This window comes from Chiloscyllium punctatum, chromosome 41 (genome assembly GCF_047496795.1).
Source record: "Chiloscyllium punctatum isolate Juve2018m chromosome 41, sChiPun1.3, whole genome shotgun sequence".
In the NCBI taxonomy this organism is placed as follows: Eukaryota; Metazoa; Chordata; class Chondrichthyes; order Orectolobiformes; family Hemiscylliidae; genus Chiloscyllium; species Chiloscyllium punctatum.
Window position 1 is genome coordinate 43,858,000 of NC_092779.1, and position 12,232 is coordinate 43,870,231.

The 12,232-nt window shown below is 39.5% G+C and overlaps 1 protein-coding gene across 7 annotated transcripts in view; it reads left to right on the plus strand.

The window, feature by feature from the left end:
• The window catches only part of atxn1a (ataxin 1a), a 362,583-nt gene that overhangs the window by 281,615 nt on the left and 68,736 nt on the right, over positions 1-12,232 (plus strand). The window contains exon 7 of one of the 7 annotated variants that reach the window (XM_072560814.1): positions 8,053-8,219. The exons of the other annotated variants lie outside the window; for them this stretch is intronic. The gene's annotated coding sequence lies outside the window, so the exon portion shown is untranslated. The remainder of the gene's footprint in view (positions 1-8,052; positions 8,220-12,232) is intronic. 7 annotated transcript variants of the gene reach the window in all.

Genomic DNA, 12,232 nt, shown 5'->3' on the forward strand with positions numbered 1-12,232 from the left:
CCAGTACAGTTTGTGGAATGGGCAGCACAATCCTACAGATTGTGAAGCCTGATGGGTCAGTTTGCTTTAGTGGGGATTCTATACAACTGTAAATCGCTTCTTGCAGTTACATAAATATTCCATTTGAGTGACTGGATTGTTATGTGCATAGCTGGCAAGGGGACTGTCCTTCACAAAGCTGGACATAAGCCATGTATAGTTGCAATTGTGGTTGGATGAGGATTCCTAGAGATATGCTGTAATAAATACCCATAAGGGTTTGGACCAATTTCCAACACTGCCATTTAAGATATCATCAGCCTGTGCAATTTTTCAGCAGACAATGGAGAACGTTTTACAAGGTCTACCCCAGGTCGCCATTTACCTAAGTGACGTGCTAGTAACGGAAGAGTCCATAAAGCTACTTCCAGTCGTAGCTGACATTATCAGACTTTGGATGCTGAAAGATCCAGTGCTGGCAAAACTGAAATGGGGGAAACCAAAGGGCCGTCACAATCAGAATTGAAACCTTTTTTGATCTAGAGACACCAGATCACAGTAGAGGGCGGCATATTATAAAAGGGAGCAAGAGTGATTGTCCCAAAGGTCACCACCGGATTCTGGCTGAACTTCACCAGGGTCATCTGGGGGTTCCTAATGAAGATGTTGGCAAGAAGTTATGTCTGGTGGCTAGGTTTGGTGCAGACCTAAGTGAGTTGGTGGGGCAGCGTCAGCGTGCCAACAAAGACAATAATTACTGCCAACAGCTCCTCCACATTTGTGGGAATGGCCAGTTAAACCCTGGATTTGGTTACGCATTGACTGTGCATTCATGGGCTTACTGTTCTTGGTCATTATGGGCACTCACTCAAAGTGACTGGACATGCATAGAGTTCGTTTGTCAAACACAGATGACAATAGGAAAACTGTGCCTATCTTTTGCGATACATGGACTCTCGGAAGTATTAATCACCGGTAATGGGCCATTGTTTACCAGCAGAGAATTTGAGTATTTCCTAAAATCGAATGATATTTGACTTATATTTTTAATCATATAAGGACAGCTCCATTACCATCCATTATCCAATGGCCTGGCGGAAAGAGCAGTCCAGACTCTGAAGGCAGGCTTAAAGAAACAGCCTACAGCTTGACTAGATACCAAACTGTTCTGGTTCCTATTTGATTATATGAACATCCCATATGCAGCCATAGGGATGACTTCTTCAGCAGAGTTGTCAATGGGGAGAAGATTTCGCACCAGGTTAAATCAGATCTTTGCTGACATGTTGGGAGGGTGAAACTGCATCAGGAATGCAAATGCTGGATACAAGACTCTGCTAAGCCCGAGAGTTGGTTTACCTAAGGCGACAAAGTTTGGTGTAGGAACCACAGGAATGGCCCTGTATGGGTAAGAGGTGTGGTCAATGCAAGGTCAGGTCCAGTGACATATGAAGTTAGGGTAGATGTCATGGTTCTGAAGAAGCACATGGATAATGTGAAACCTGCCAACTTGCAAGTGGAGTGGGAGCAAAACATGCCCGGCTCCTCAACAGTCTTTCCAACTGTTTTGGAACCCGTGTTCTCCATCCAATGACTTTGAAGAGGAAAGGGAAGTTGGAAATGGTGTGTCAGTTTGGAAAGCTCAGGTTGGTTTGATTTTGAGTAGTAATGACAATAAATTGGCAAACACCTGAAGAGAATGAACAATGAATATTATCAGCTATCGTGGGACCAAAAAGGGATGTTGAATGGGCAATTTAGGGAGAATAAAGTTGAGAGAGCAGGAGATAGGAGTTGCATTTGGAACATGTTCAGTGGCCAAATTATTTCTGGTTTAAATACCACCTGTAACTACAATCTGTTTAATTTCCTGGAAGTAGCAAGCCAGCTTGGTTTGTTTGAGAAGCTGATCATGTGAGTACTGATTCCATTTGTGCGTACATTGAACATTGCAAGTTGTACATTAGAATTTTAATTGAAATTATCGGTCTCCTGTAAATTTGCATGCATGGAAGCCAATATTGAATCCACTACTGAGGGCAGAGAACAGAAGGAAATTGAAGGCCAATTCGAAGGAAAGATCTAGTGTGAGTTAACATTGTGCAAGCACAAAACAAATTACAGGGTGTGGGGAAGTCACAACTGCATCGATCATTGCTGCATAGAGCCTTCGACTAAAAGATGCTGGGGAAGGATAACAGTACACTGAAAATAGTGTAGTGTTTTAATTGAAGGGAAATGCCATGGGATTGTGCGTATGGGCTCCAAAAAGACTAATTTATCTGGCACTGCATCCAGATTTATTGTGTACTCAGCACACAGGTAAGAGAGACCTAATTTACTTTCTTACAGTATCCGAGGTGCTATTTTTTTTGCAGGTTGGTTTTTGTGGGGTTGATTTACTTCCAAGGCAGATTCACTTCAGGTTAACTCTGCCCTCAGCATCTGGATTTTGAACCAGAATGTTGTTATCTACATACAAAATAGTATTGCTCAAACTAAATCTTTAACCCAAGTGATCCATAAACTGAGAAAACTAATTCTCTGTTTCTGTGTGTGTGTGTGTGTGTGTGTGTGTGTGTGTGTGTGTGTGTGTGTGTGTATGTATATGCATAAAAGCTGGCAAATTATAATGCTGTAAATTGATACTCCTTGAAGCTAATAACCTGTATAGCGTACCTTAGAACTTTTGAAAAAGGCAAAAATAAATATGCATCCTCAAGGGATTGCCACCTGAATCCCATAAAGCTGTATGATATCAAGCAGACCATAGTGTGTGACTGCCCCTTGTAATCAGCACAGAGAGGTTGTGTAGTATCCCAGAACTCCCTTTAAGTTTTTTTTAAAAAAGTGGATGTGTGCCCATTTTAAAAAAATATTTTCTTCTGTTACGCTGTGCAAATTGGAGCAGTTTCTTCCATAGAGAGAGAGGAATAGCCACAAAAATGTAAAACAAATTAGCAAATATTTACCCAGTGAGTTGTCCAGAAAAGAATGCAGTATATCGCTGCATTAGAAATCATATGGCTAGTTTTTTTCAAAATGGCAAGTGCTGTCTATGGCAAAGGTGTCCATTCCTGTGAAGACACATTTGCATATCACACGTCAAGATAAACACTAATTTTTGGCTTTGTCGTCTGATTTTTAAGATTTGTTCCGCAAAACTGAATGCCAAGACCCACAGAATTGATGCAAGAGAACACAGAATAGAACCTCAAGTAAAATGTAATTGCTGGATTTTAAGACTTGGGTTGTCAGGTTTCTGTGGGCCCGATTCTAATGGCTCAGGCTCATGGCTGAGTTTGGAAGTCTCTGATCGACATCTTCTATTTAAAAGAAAGACGTAAAGGCTGTAGATTTAAGGTATTTCAGACAAAGCAATAATCTATCTTACATCAGTAAAGTATTTCAGAGGCTGTTTAGCCAGTTGTTTGTAAATTGTCAAAATGCAGGATCTTAGTTTAGCTTCTGTTGTTTCTCGTTGTATGACTGAAGCAAAAAATGTAAACCACTACTAAATTTGAATTATCTAAACTCTAACAGAATTCCACAATTATTTTGAATCTGAATTTTATCATATTTCTACTGGGAAAGTGCATGATTAACCAGCATTCTTAGCATTTTTCCCAGGCTCTTTGGGTTGGGACCTTATATATTGTTTTAAATCTATTTCTACAGCTATAGTTTGGTGTTTATTTAATGATCCTTTGTCAACTTCTGTAAAATTCTGTTTCTACTTCATACCCATAACACTAATCTCTTTATAAAGAGATTTTAAGGAAAAGAACCTGTATTAAGATTTTTTTGTATTAGATTTACAAATAGCTTTTTAAAAAAATTTGTTTGAGTTGCCGGCCACTCTGACAATGGCACATCTTAAGATACCTGTCTGAATAGTTTCCCTGGCCACATCAGAGGACATTGTTGACCAGTAGCACATGTGAGAGCTGAAGTTACATGTAGGTTAAACTGGAAAAGAGTAATTAGTTCTGCATTTTGAAAGACAGAGAAAGTTTCTTTCTCCTCCATCCTGCACCCCTATCTGGTTGCAAGCCCAGGGATAACCGGACTCAATTTCACGGCTAGCTGTTCAGGCTTTGGTTTGTTAATCTAGTACTTGATCAGTAATCTGTCATAACTTGCTACTTGTATCAGACATAACAACATGCTGCTTTCTATTGTTGCTTGGTAATTAAATTGTGATGTGGTATCAAGCCACACATTCTAAAGTTTGTTATCTCTTGAAATTTGTGATTTAAGCTAGAAAATGTCAGTGAGGAAGGAGACAAATAGACTGTTAGTTGCCTTCCGTTACCACAGCTGGCCTCTGTTTTCTTGGTTTGGGGAAGGGAAACGTTATTCCGCTCTTGTGCTGGAAAATGTTCCATTTGAAATGAGAAAGTTAAGAACAGATTGGTGTTCAAATCATTCATGGTTTCAAAGAGTAAATTAAAAAAAAACATTTCCATCTCACATGGCTTAGTAATTGGCAGATGCAGACTTAACTTTATTGGCTGCAGAACCAGAGACAAGATAAGGAATTCAGTTTTGTGCTGCTTATTGTAAACTAGAGTGCAGTACCTTGAAAGTGGAGTCCCAGGTAGGTAAGATAGTGAAGAAGGCGTTTGGTACACTTGCCTCTATTGGTCAGTGCATTGAGTATTGGAGTTGGGAGGTTATGTTGTGGCTGTTACAGAGCATTAGTTAGGCCACTTTTGGAATGCTTTGTGCAATTCTGGTCTCCCTGCTGTCTGAATGATGTGAAACTTGAAAGGGTTCAGAAAAGATTTACAAAGATGTTGCCAGAGTTGGAGAGCTTGAGCTATAGGGAGAGGCTGAATAGTCTGGGGCTGTTTTCCCTAGAACGTCAGAGGCCGAGGGGTGACCTTTATAGAGATTTATAAAATCATGAGGGGCATGGATAGGGTAAGTAGACAAGGTCTTTTTCCTAGGGTGGGGTCCTGAACTAGACGGCATAGATGCAAGGTGAGAGGAGAAAGATTTAAAAGGAACCAAAGGGACAATGTTTTCACGCAGTGGGTGGTGCATGTTTGGAATGATCTGCTAGAGGAAGTGAAGACTGGTATGATTTCAATATTTAACAAACATGGGTATACGAGTAGGACGGGTTTAGAGGGGTGGGTACGGATGAGTTGGACCGATGGGTCTGTTTCCATGCTGTCCAGCTGTATGACCTGAAAGAGTGGTGGAAGTAGATTCAATGGCAACATTCAAATGGATAAACTTTAAAATGTAGTCAATTATAAATCTGTGGGGAAAATCTGTGTGTTATTTAAATGGGCTTCCAGAAAATGAGATTGCACTGCAATTTGTTAACAAATTGTTAACACTTGGAATTTTAGGTAACCTATTGGCTTCAGAGAGGGAATGGGTTAGGAGTTACAAGGCAAAGAGTTAGAAATGGCCAAATTGGCCAAATGAGATTTAGTGCTGTTCCCTTGAGATGTATAACAAGGTTTCAGTCTTTTTTATTTCTTAATAAATAACTTGGATGAAGGAGGAAAACATTATGTATTTGCTTTAGCTGATGGAGCGGATATTGCAGATAATAGAAAGGGCATTACTAGATTGAGAATAAAGGGAAGAAATGGTTGATGGACTTCAATCTGGGGCAGTTTGAACCTAAGGAAGATAGATTGGTCTATTTTCTAAATGGTTAGAAGCAGCAAAGTTTGTGCATCCCAGTGTGGAAATCATAAAAGTTAATGAACCAGCACAAAAAAAGGTCTTTTAAGAGGCTAGTGGAATGTTGGCGTTGATCTTGAGACTAGACTATGCAGGATGGAAGTTGTTTCATTTATATCAAACTCTTAATACAGGACCTCATCTGGAATAATATGTTCAGTTTTGGGCACCACATTAGGACCATTATTAGTCTTGCAATACTCAGTGCAGATTCATCGGGATGATATAGTAAAGGAAGCGATCAATTGGATTATGGAATTAAGGTGTTAATTAAATTTAAAGGAATTAATGAAAATAAAATGCATTATGCAGCATTTGAGAAACAGCAAAAGGCTAGTGAGAAAGCACTGTACAGAAGTGAGGGGTTGTTACGGACCTTGAAGAGCTTACTGTTGAAAAATAACCAAGCACCAATAACAAAAAACAGATAAGAGACCAATGAGCCTCCAGAATTAATAAAAAGACTTTTTAAAAATAATTGTTTCTGTGGATATACAAAAAATTCTGAAAACCTGATTAATGTGAACAGAGAACAACTTTGTCTTAAAAAGCCAGCATGTGTATAGGTACACGTGAAGGTATAGGTCAGCTATTTTTGAATGTAAAAGAGTCAAGTACTACCAAGTCTCCTCGAAGATTGAGGTAAAGATACCCTAAAGAAATTATCCTGGATTATCGTATTGTTTTCTTTAAATCCTATTTGTTGAATATCCAGATATGTTTTTCAGGTGAATTTAAATATTATGTACAAATTTAGCATATAATAGTCATGTTATAGCTATATGACAACGTAGCTACTATTCATTATCAAGAGAATACAGCAATACATATTTACTTTCCTTAAAGTCCTCACAATATATATATGTGATTAACTTCAAGCATTATATAAAGGTAGTTCTTTTATAACGTAATGGTTGTGTTCTTGTGCAACCCCACATTATAGAAAAATCATGCCTTAGAAACAGTGCTTAATGTTGGCGATGTAATCATGTTAATCACTGTATGTTTTAAAAGTTTACGCTTTAGAAACAAAGTCCCCAATTCATCAGTCATGTTACAGCGAATTAGTGTTAACGAAATGCGTGTTATAACAGAATGACCTGTATTCTACGATGCAATCATTGTTGTTGATTCTTCAAATAAATAGTCAATCGGTTATAAAAAGCTGTAGTCTAATACTTATTTTCACAAGCCCAAATTGAGATAATATCCTAGAATTCTGAGTATTGGTATTGGCAAATGTAAAACAAAGCTTATTTTTAATGTAATATACGTTTGGATATATTCTACCCTTGTAATTTTCCTGGTTTGAAAACATCTGGGAAAGAAGGCATTTTATTAAAGCTGAATAAGTTCCTTAATGATATGAAATTTCTCTTAATTGAGGATTAAGTTAACAATAAGCTTGACTCAATAGATTTACCTTACTGCGAGTAGTGTTAACTTTTCACAATATCAGCAATTGAAAAGTTAAATTATGAAGGCAGATCATAAACATAGGCTTGTATTCCCTTTTAAGGGCCAGTTTGAGATGGTTGAGGATTACAGAATTTAATAGGAAACTTTCCTCTGCAAGACTATTTGATTAGATTCCCTAAAGTGTGGAAACAGGCCCTTCGGCCCAACAAGTCCACATCGACCCACTGAAGAGTAACTTGCTAGATCCATTCCTCTATATTTACTCCTGACTAGTGTACCTAACACTATGGGTAATTTAGCACGGCTAATTCACCTGACCTGCACATCTTTGGCGTGTGGGAGGAAACCGGAGGAAACCCACGCAGACATGGGGAAAATGTGCAAACTCCACACAGACAGTCGCCCGAGGCCGGAATCAAACCCTGGTCCCTCGTGCTGTAAGGCAGCAATGAGCCACCAAATCATGTTGTCCTCATTACAAGAGTGAATCTGAGGCTACATGGATTTGTAAGCAAACCCTTCATGCTAACCCATCATCATTTGACATTCCTCTCCTGCCATCAAAGGAAGTTATGGTCTTTGCTTCAACAGTGGTATTGTCAAACTTCAAGCATATAAACTATTTTTTCTTAAAACATCTCTTTTAACCATTACAGGGTTAATTAACTTCCAAGAATTGCTTTCTGTTTTGGTAAAGTATATTTTTATTGGTAATTGCTGAATATACTTTATGTATTTTTAATCTAAACTAGAGTCAAGATCAAAATTGAATTTCAAATCATTGCTGATTTTACATTACTGTGTATTTTAGGCTGTGATGTGAGCTTTTTTTTTGATATGTGATCTAAAGGGTTTATGGTCATTGCTTTTCCTGTCAATCACAGATCTGTGGAATGCTCTGCAGTCACTGTGTGTTACAGACTAGCTTCTGTTGCCTTGGTTTTGCAGACCAAATAAAACGAGCAATACTGGGCACCAAGTTTTATCCTGATATATCTGAGGGAGAACTGCAAACTGAGTAGGCATGGGAGAAAGCAAGCTGTTGGTCAGTGATTTTAAAACCGGAAGGGGATTGGTAAAGGCTGAAGATGGAGTTCGTTTCTGATTCTCAAGATGTAAGTCATCAGACCAATGGATTTCTTTTCATTTACTGTGCAAAAATAGATTATTTTTCAATTTTTGGATGACCTTTGCTTATCTCTGTAAGTGTTTCTTTTCCTCCTTGGATTGAGTTTCAAGCTCTCATTCAAGAGTATGCCTTCAGAGAATTTTTGTGAGTAGAGTTCATGTAAAATGGTTGTTTCATGAAGGTCATGTAAAAGTAATAAGGCAGAAAAAGAAACCTGGAATACACATCCTTAGTTTGCAGTCTCTACTTGGAACTGTTAAACATCAGCTAACTTGCAGTGCTATCATGTACCATTAAGGAAAAGCTGTCAACCAAGTCCCCATTCCTAACTCGAGAGACATCCAAAAAAACAGCCACTTTGCCATCCTGCCAACATTCTTTGGATCGTCTAGAAATTTTTGTTTTATTTTGGGAATACTATTTCAATGACTTATATTATGAATGATTGGATCTGTCATGTAGGTTCAGAGAAACAGAACTTTGGTCTGTTGCAAAACTCAAAAAATGTTGGACTGAGTTGTGGAGGGGAATCCCATGTATATCTAATTTTTAATTTTGTAAAATTCCAAATTAATATATTTCTTGCCTGGAGTACTGCTCTCCCTAGTGGCTTTCGAGTGAGTGAAATTGAAGTACTGTGTATCCAGGAGTAAATGTGGTTAATATTAACCTACTGCTGTAATAGCTTTCCTAAGCTCTGTAAAATCAGCAGGGAAGGTTGCAATTCATAACTGCCTTCAATAATCATGGCAGCAGACTGCCATTAATGATGCATGCCCAAGTCATATTTATCCATTTGTTCTTTGATAGTACTCTCATCTTTCCCACAAGAGGAAAACAAAATAGTTGGAAGTATTGAAATTGTACACCAAATTTGGATAGAGAAAGGATAGACCACAGAAAGTGGCCCTTTGCCCCATCATATATGGGTTGGCTCTCAGCAAAAGCAACTCAATTAGCCCTACTTCTGTCCTGCCTTCTTTCAAGCAACATTTTTCCCTTCAGATGTTCTTCCAATTCCCTTTTGAAAGCAGTCTTTGAATCAGCTTGCTGTCATTTTTTCACACAAATCTTTGTTGCTATTGATTCTTTTGCCATTAAATCCGTGTCCTCTTTTTCGGTGGAAGGATCCCCCTATTTCCCATTATCTACCCCTCATGATTTTTGATACCTCTATTAAATCTCCTTGAGTGAGCTCAGAGTGAACCTCATGGCAGCAGTGAGTGAGCCCTTACTTTTCCTGGACAAGCACAGCACCTGGCATTGGAATCAGTGGCCGTACATCAATGGAGGTCACATTCGCAAGGTAAGCCCAGCGGTAAAAGATGGCGCCGAAGGATCGGCACCTTCGTCGCTAGTTGCAACGTTGAAGTGGACCCAGTGGCGAGAGATGCGACTCTGATGGTCGGTCTAGCACAAGCGGCTTAAGGGGCAGTGCAAGAGGAGAATTGGCTTAGTGGTACAAGATGGCCCTGGAAGAGTGGCAACTTCAGCGTTAGTGCAGACAGAAGTACAGGAGTCTCTCTAAGATACATCTTCCTTTTTTTTCCCTTTCTTTTAACCAATTGAAATAGCACCAGATCATGGCAACAATAGAAAAGCTTTTCACTGTATTTTGTCGTTTTTCTCACTGTAAAATATTTGTGCCAATAAAATCATTCATTCAAAATCATTTATTCATTAATAGCAACAGTCATATAGCACAGAAGCAGCCCTTCAGTCCATCAAGTCAACATGGACCTGTCTGTGCCAATCCCGCTTGGCAGAGGTTCACTCTGCTTCATGTCACTAGGACAACAATGCTGCTCTTGTGTCATTTATTCCATAAGCTTTGCCTTTACTAGCAGGTCTATTATATAGTGTTTTTTAAATACGTTTTGGTTGACCACGTACACCAGAGCAACTACTACGATATCCTCATGAACTGTCTTTGTTGCCTCATCAACAGAAAACTCAAAATTAAGTTATTTAACAATAAGTTGCCCATTAAGACCATAAGACATAGGAGTGGAAGTAAGGCCATTTGGCCCATCGAGTCCACTCCGCCATTCAATCATGGCTGATGGGCACTTCAACTCCACTTACCCGCATTCTCTCCGTAGCCCTTAATTCCCCGAGACAACAAGAATCTATCAATCTCTGCCTTGAAGACATTTAGCATCCCGACCTCCACTGCACTCTGCGGCAATGAATTCCACAGGCCCACCACTCTCTGGCTGAAGAAATGTCTCCGCATTTCTGTTCTGAATTGACCCCCTCTAATTCTAAGGCTGTGTCCACGGGTCCTAGTCTCCTCACCTAACGGAAACAATTTCCTAGCATCCACCCTTTCCAAGCCATGTATTATCTTGTACGTCTCTATTAAGTCTCCCCTTAATCTTCTAAACTCCAATGAATACAATCCCAAGATCCTCAGCCGTTCCTCATATGTTAGACCTACCATTCCAGGGATCATCCGTGTGAATCTCCGCTGGACACGTTCCAGTGCCACTATGTCCTTCCTGAGGTGTGGGGACCAAAACTGGACACAGTACTCCAAATGGGGCCTAACCAGAGCTTTATAAAGTCTCAGTAGCACAACGGTGCTTTTATATTCAACCCTGTTGAGATTAGTGACAACATTGCATTCGCTTTCTTAATCACAGACTCGACCTGCATGTTGACCTTTAGAGAATCCTCGACTAGCACTCCCAGATCCCTTTGTACTTTGGCTTTACAAATTTTCTCACCGTTTAGAAAGTAGTCTGTGCTTTTATTCTTTTTGCCAAAGTGCAAGACCTCGCATTACCAAATCTCTGCTGGTTTCCCTCAATTTAGACGCACTTGCCCAATTAACTTAATCTGATCCCAGATAATTTCTAAACGCTTTCTCACTATTAGAGTTAAACTGGCTGGTTGGCATTTACTGGATTAATTATTAATTTTATTGTGCAGGATCATTGGAGAAAATCAGCCATCATTATTTATTAAGATGAAGAGCGCGAAGTTGAATCTGAAACTAGGGTTCTGAATCTAAATAAAGGGAACAATGAGGATATATGGTGTGAATTGGCAAGGATAGATTGGAGAATCTTCCAAAAAGGGTTGATGTTGAAAAGGTGATGGCTAACATTTTTAGAATGTGTGTGTAATGTATAGCCATTATTCATCCTTTTTGACTGAAAAATGAGCTGGTTCAACCATGGCTTACAACGGAAATTGGGAATAATATTGGATCCAATGAGAAGGTTATATAATACAGCTAGAAAAAGCACCAATCCTTGAGTATTGTGTCCAGTTTTGGTCTCCTAGTCTGAGGAAGGGCATTCTTGCTATTGAAGGAGTCCACCGAAGGTTCACCAGGTTGATTCTCGGCATGACAGGAATGACGTATAACGAAATACTGGATCGACTGGGCTTATACTCGCTGGAGTTTACAGGAATGAGTGCTGATCTCAAAGAAACATGTAAAATCCTAATGGGACTGGACAGGCTAGATGTGGGAAGAATGTTCCTGATGTTAAGGAGATCCAAAACTACAGGTCACAGTCTAAGAATAAGGAGTAGGCCATTCAGGACTGATGTGGAGGTGCTGGTGTTGGACTGGGGTGGATGAAGTCAAAACTGTCACAACACCAGCACCTAGATGCCTGAGGAAGGATTGGGGCTCTGAAAGCCTGTTGGGCTATAACCTGGAGTCCTGTGATATTTGGTTCAGGACTGAGATGTGGAAGAAATTTTTCACTGAGTTGTGAACCTGTGCAATTCTTTCCCACGGGAAGCTTTTGGGGCCAGTCCATTAGATATATTCAGGATGGAGCTGGACTTGATCCTTGCAGCTAAAGGGGTCAAGGAGTATGGAGAGAAAGCAGGAGTGGGATACAGAGATTGCATGATCAATCAAGATCATATTGAGTGGTGGTGCAGGCTTGAAGGGCCAAATGAACTATTTCTGTGTCTATTTTCTATGTTTCTATGTAAAATAAAAACAAAGGAAAAGAATTGGCTGAACTCTAGCTC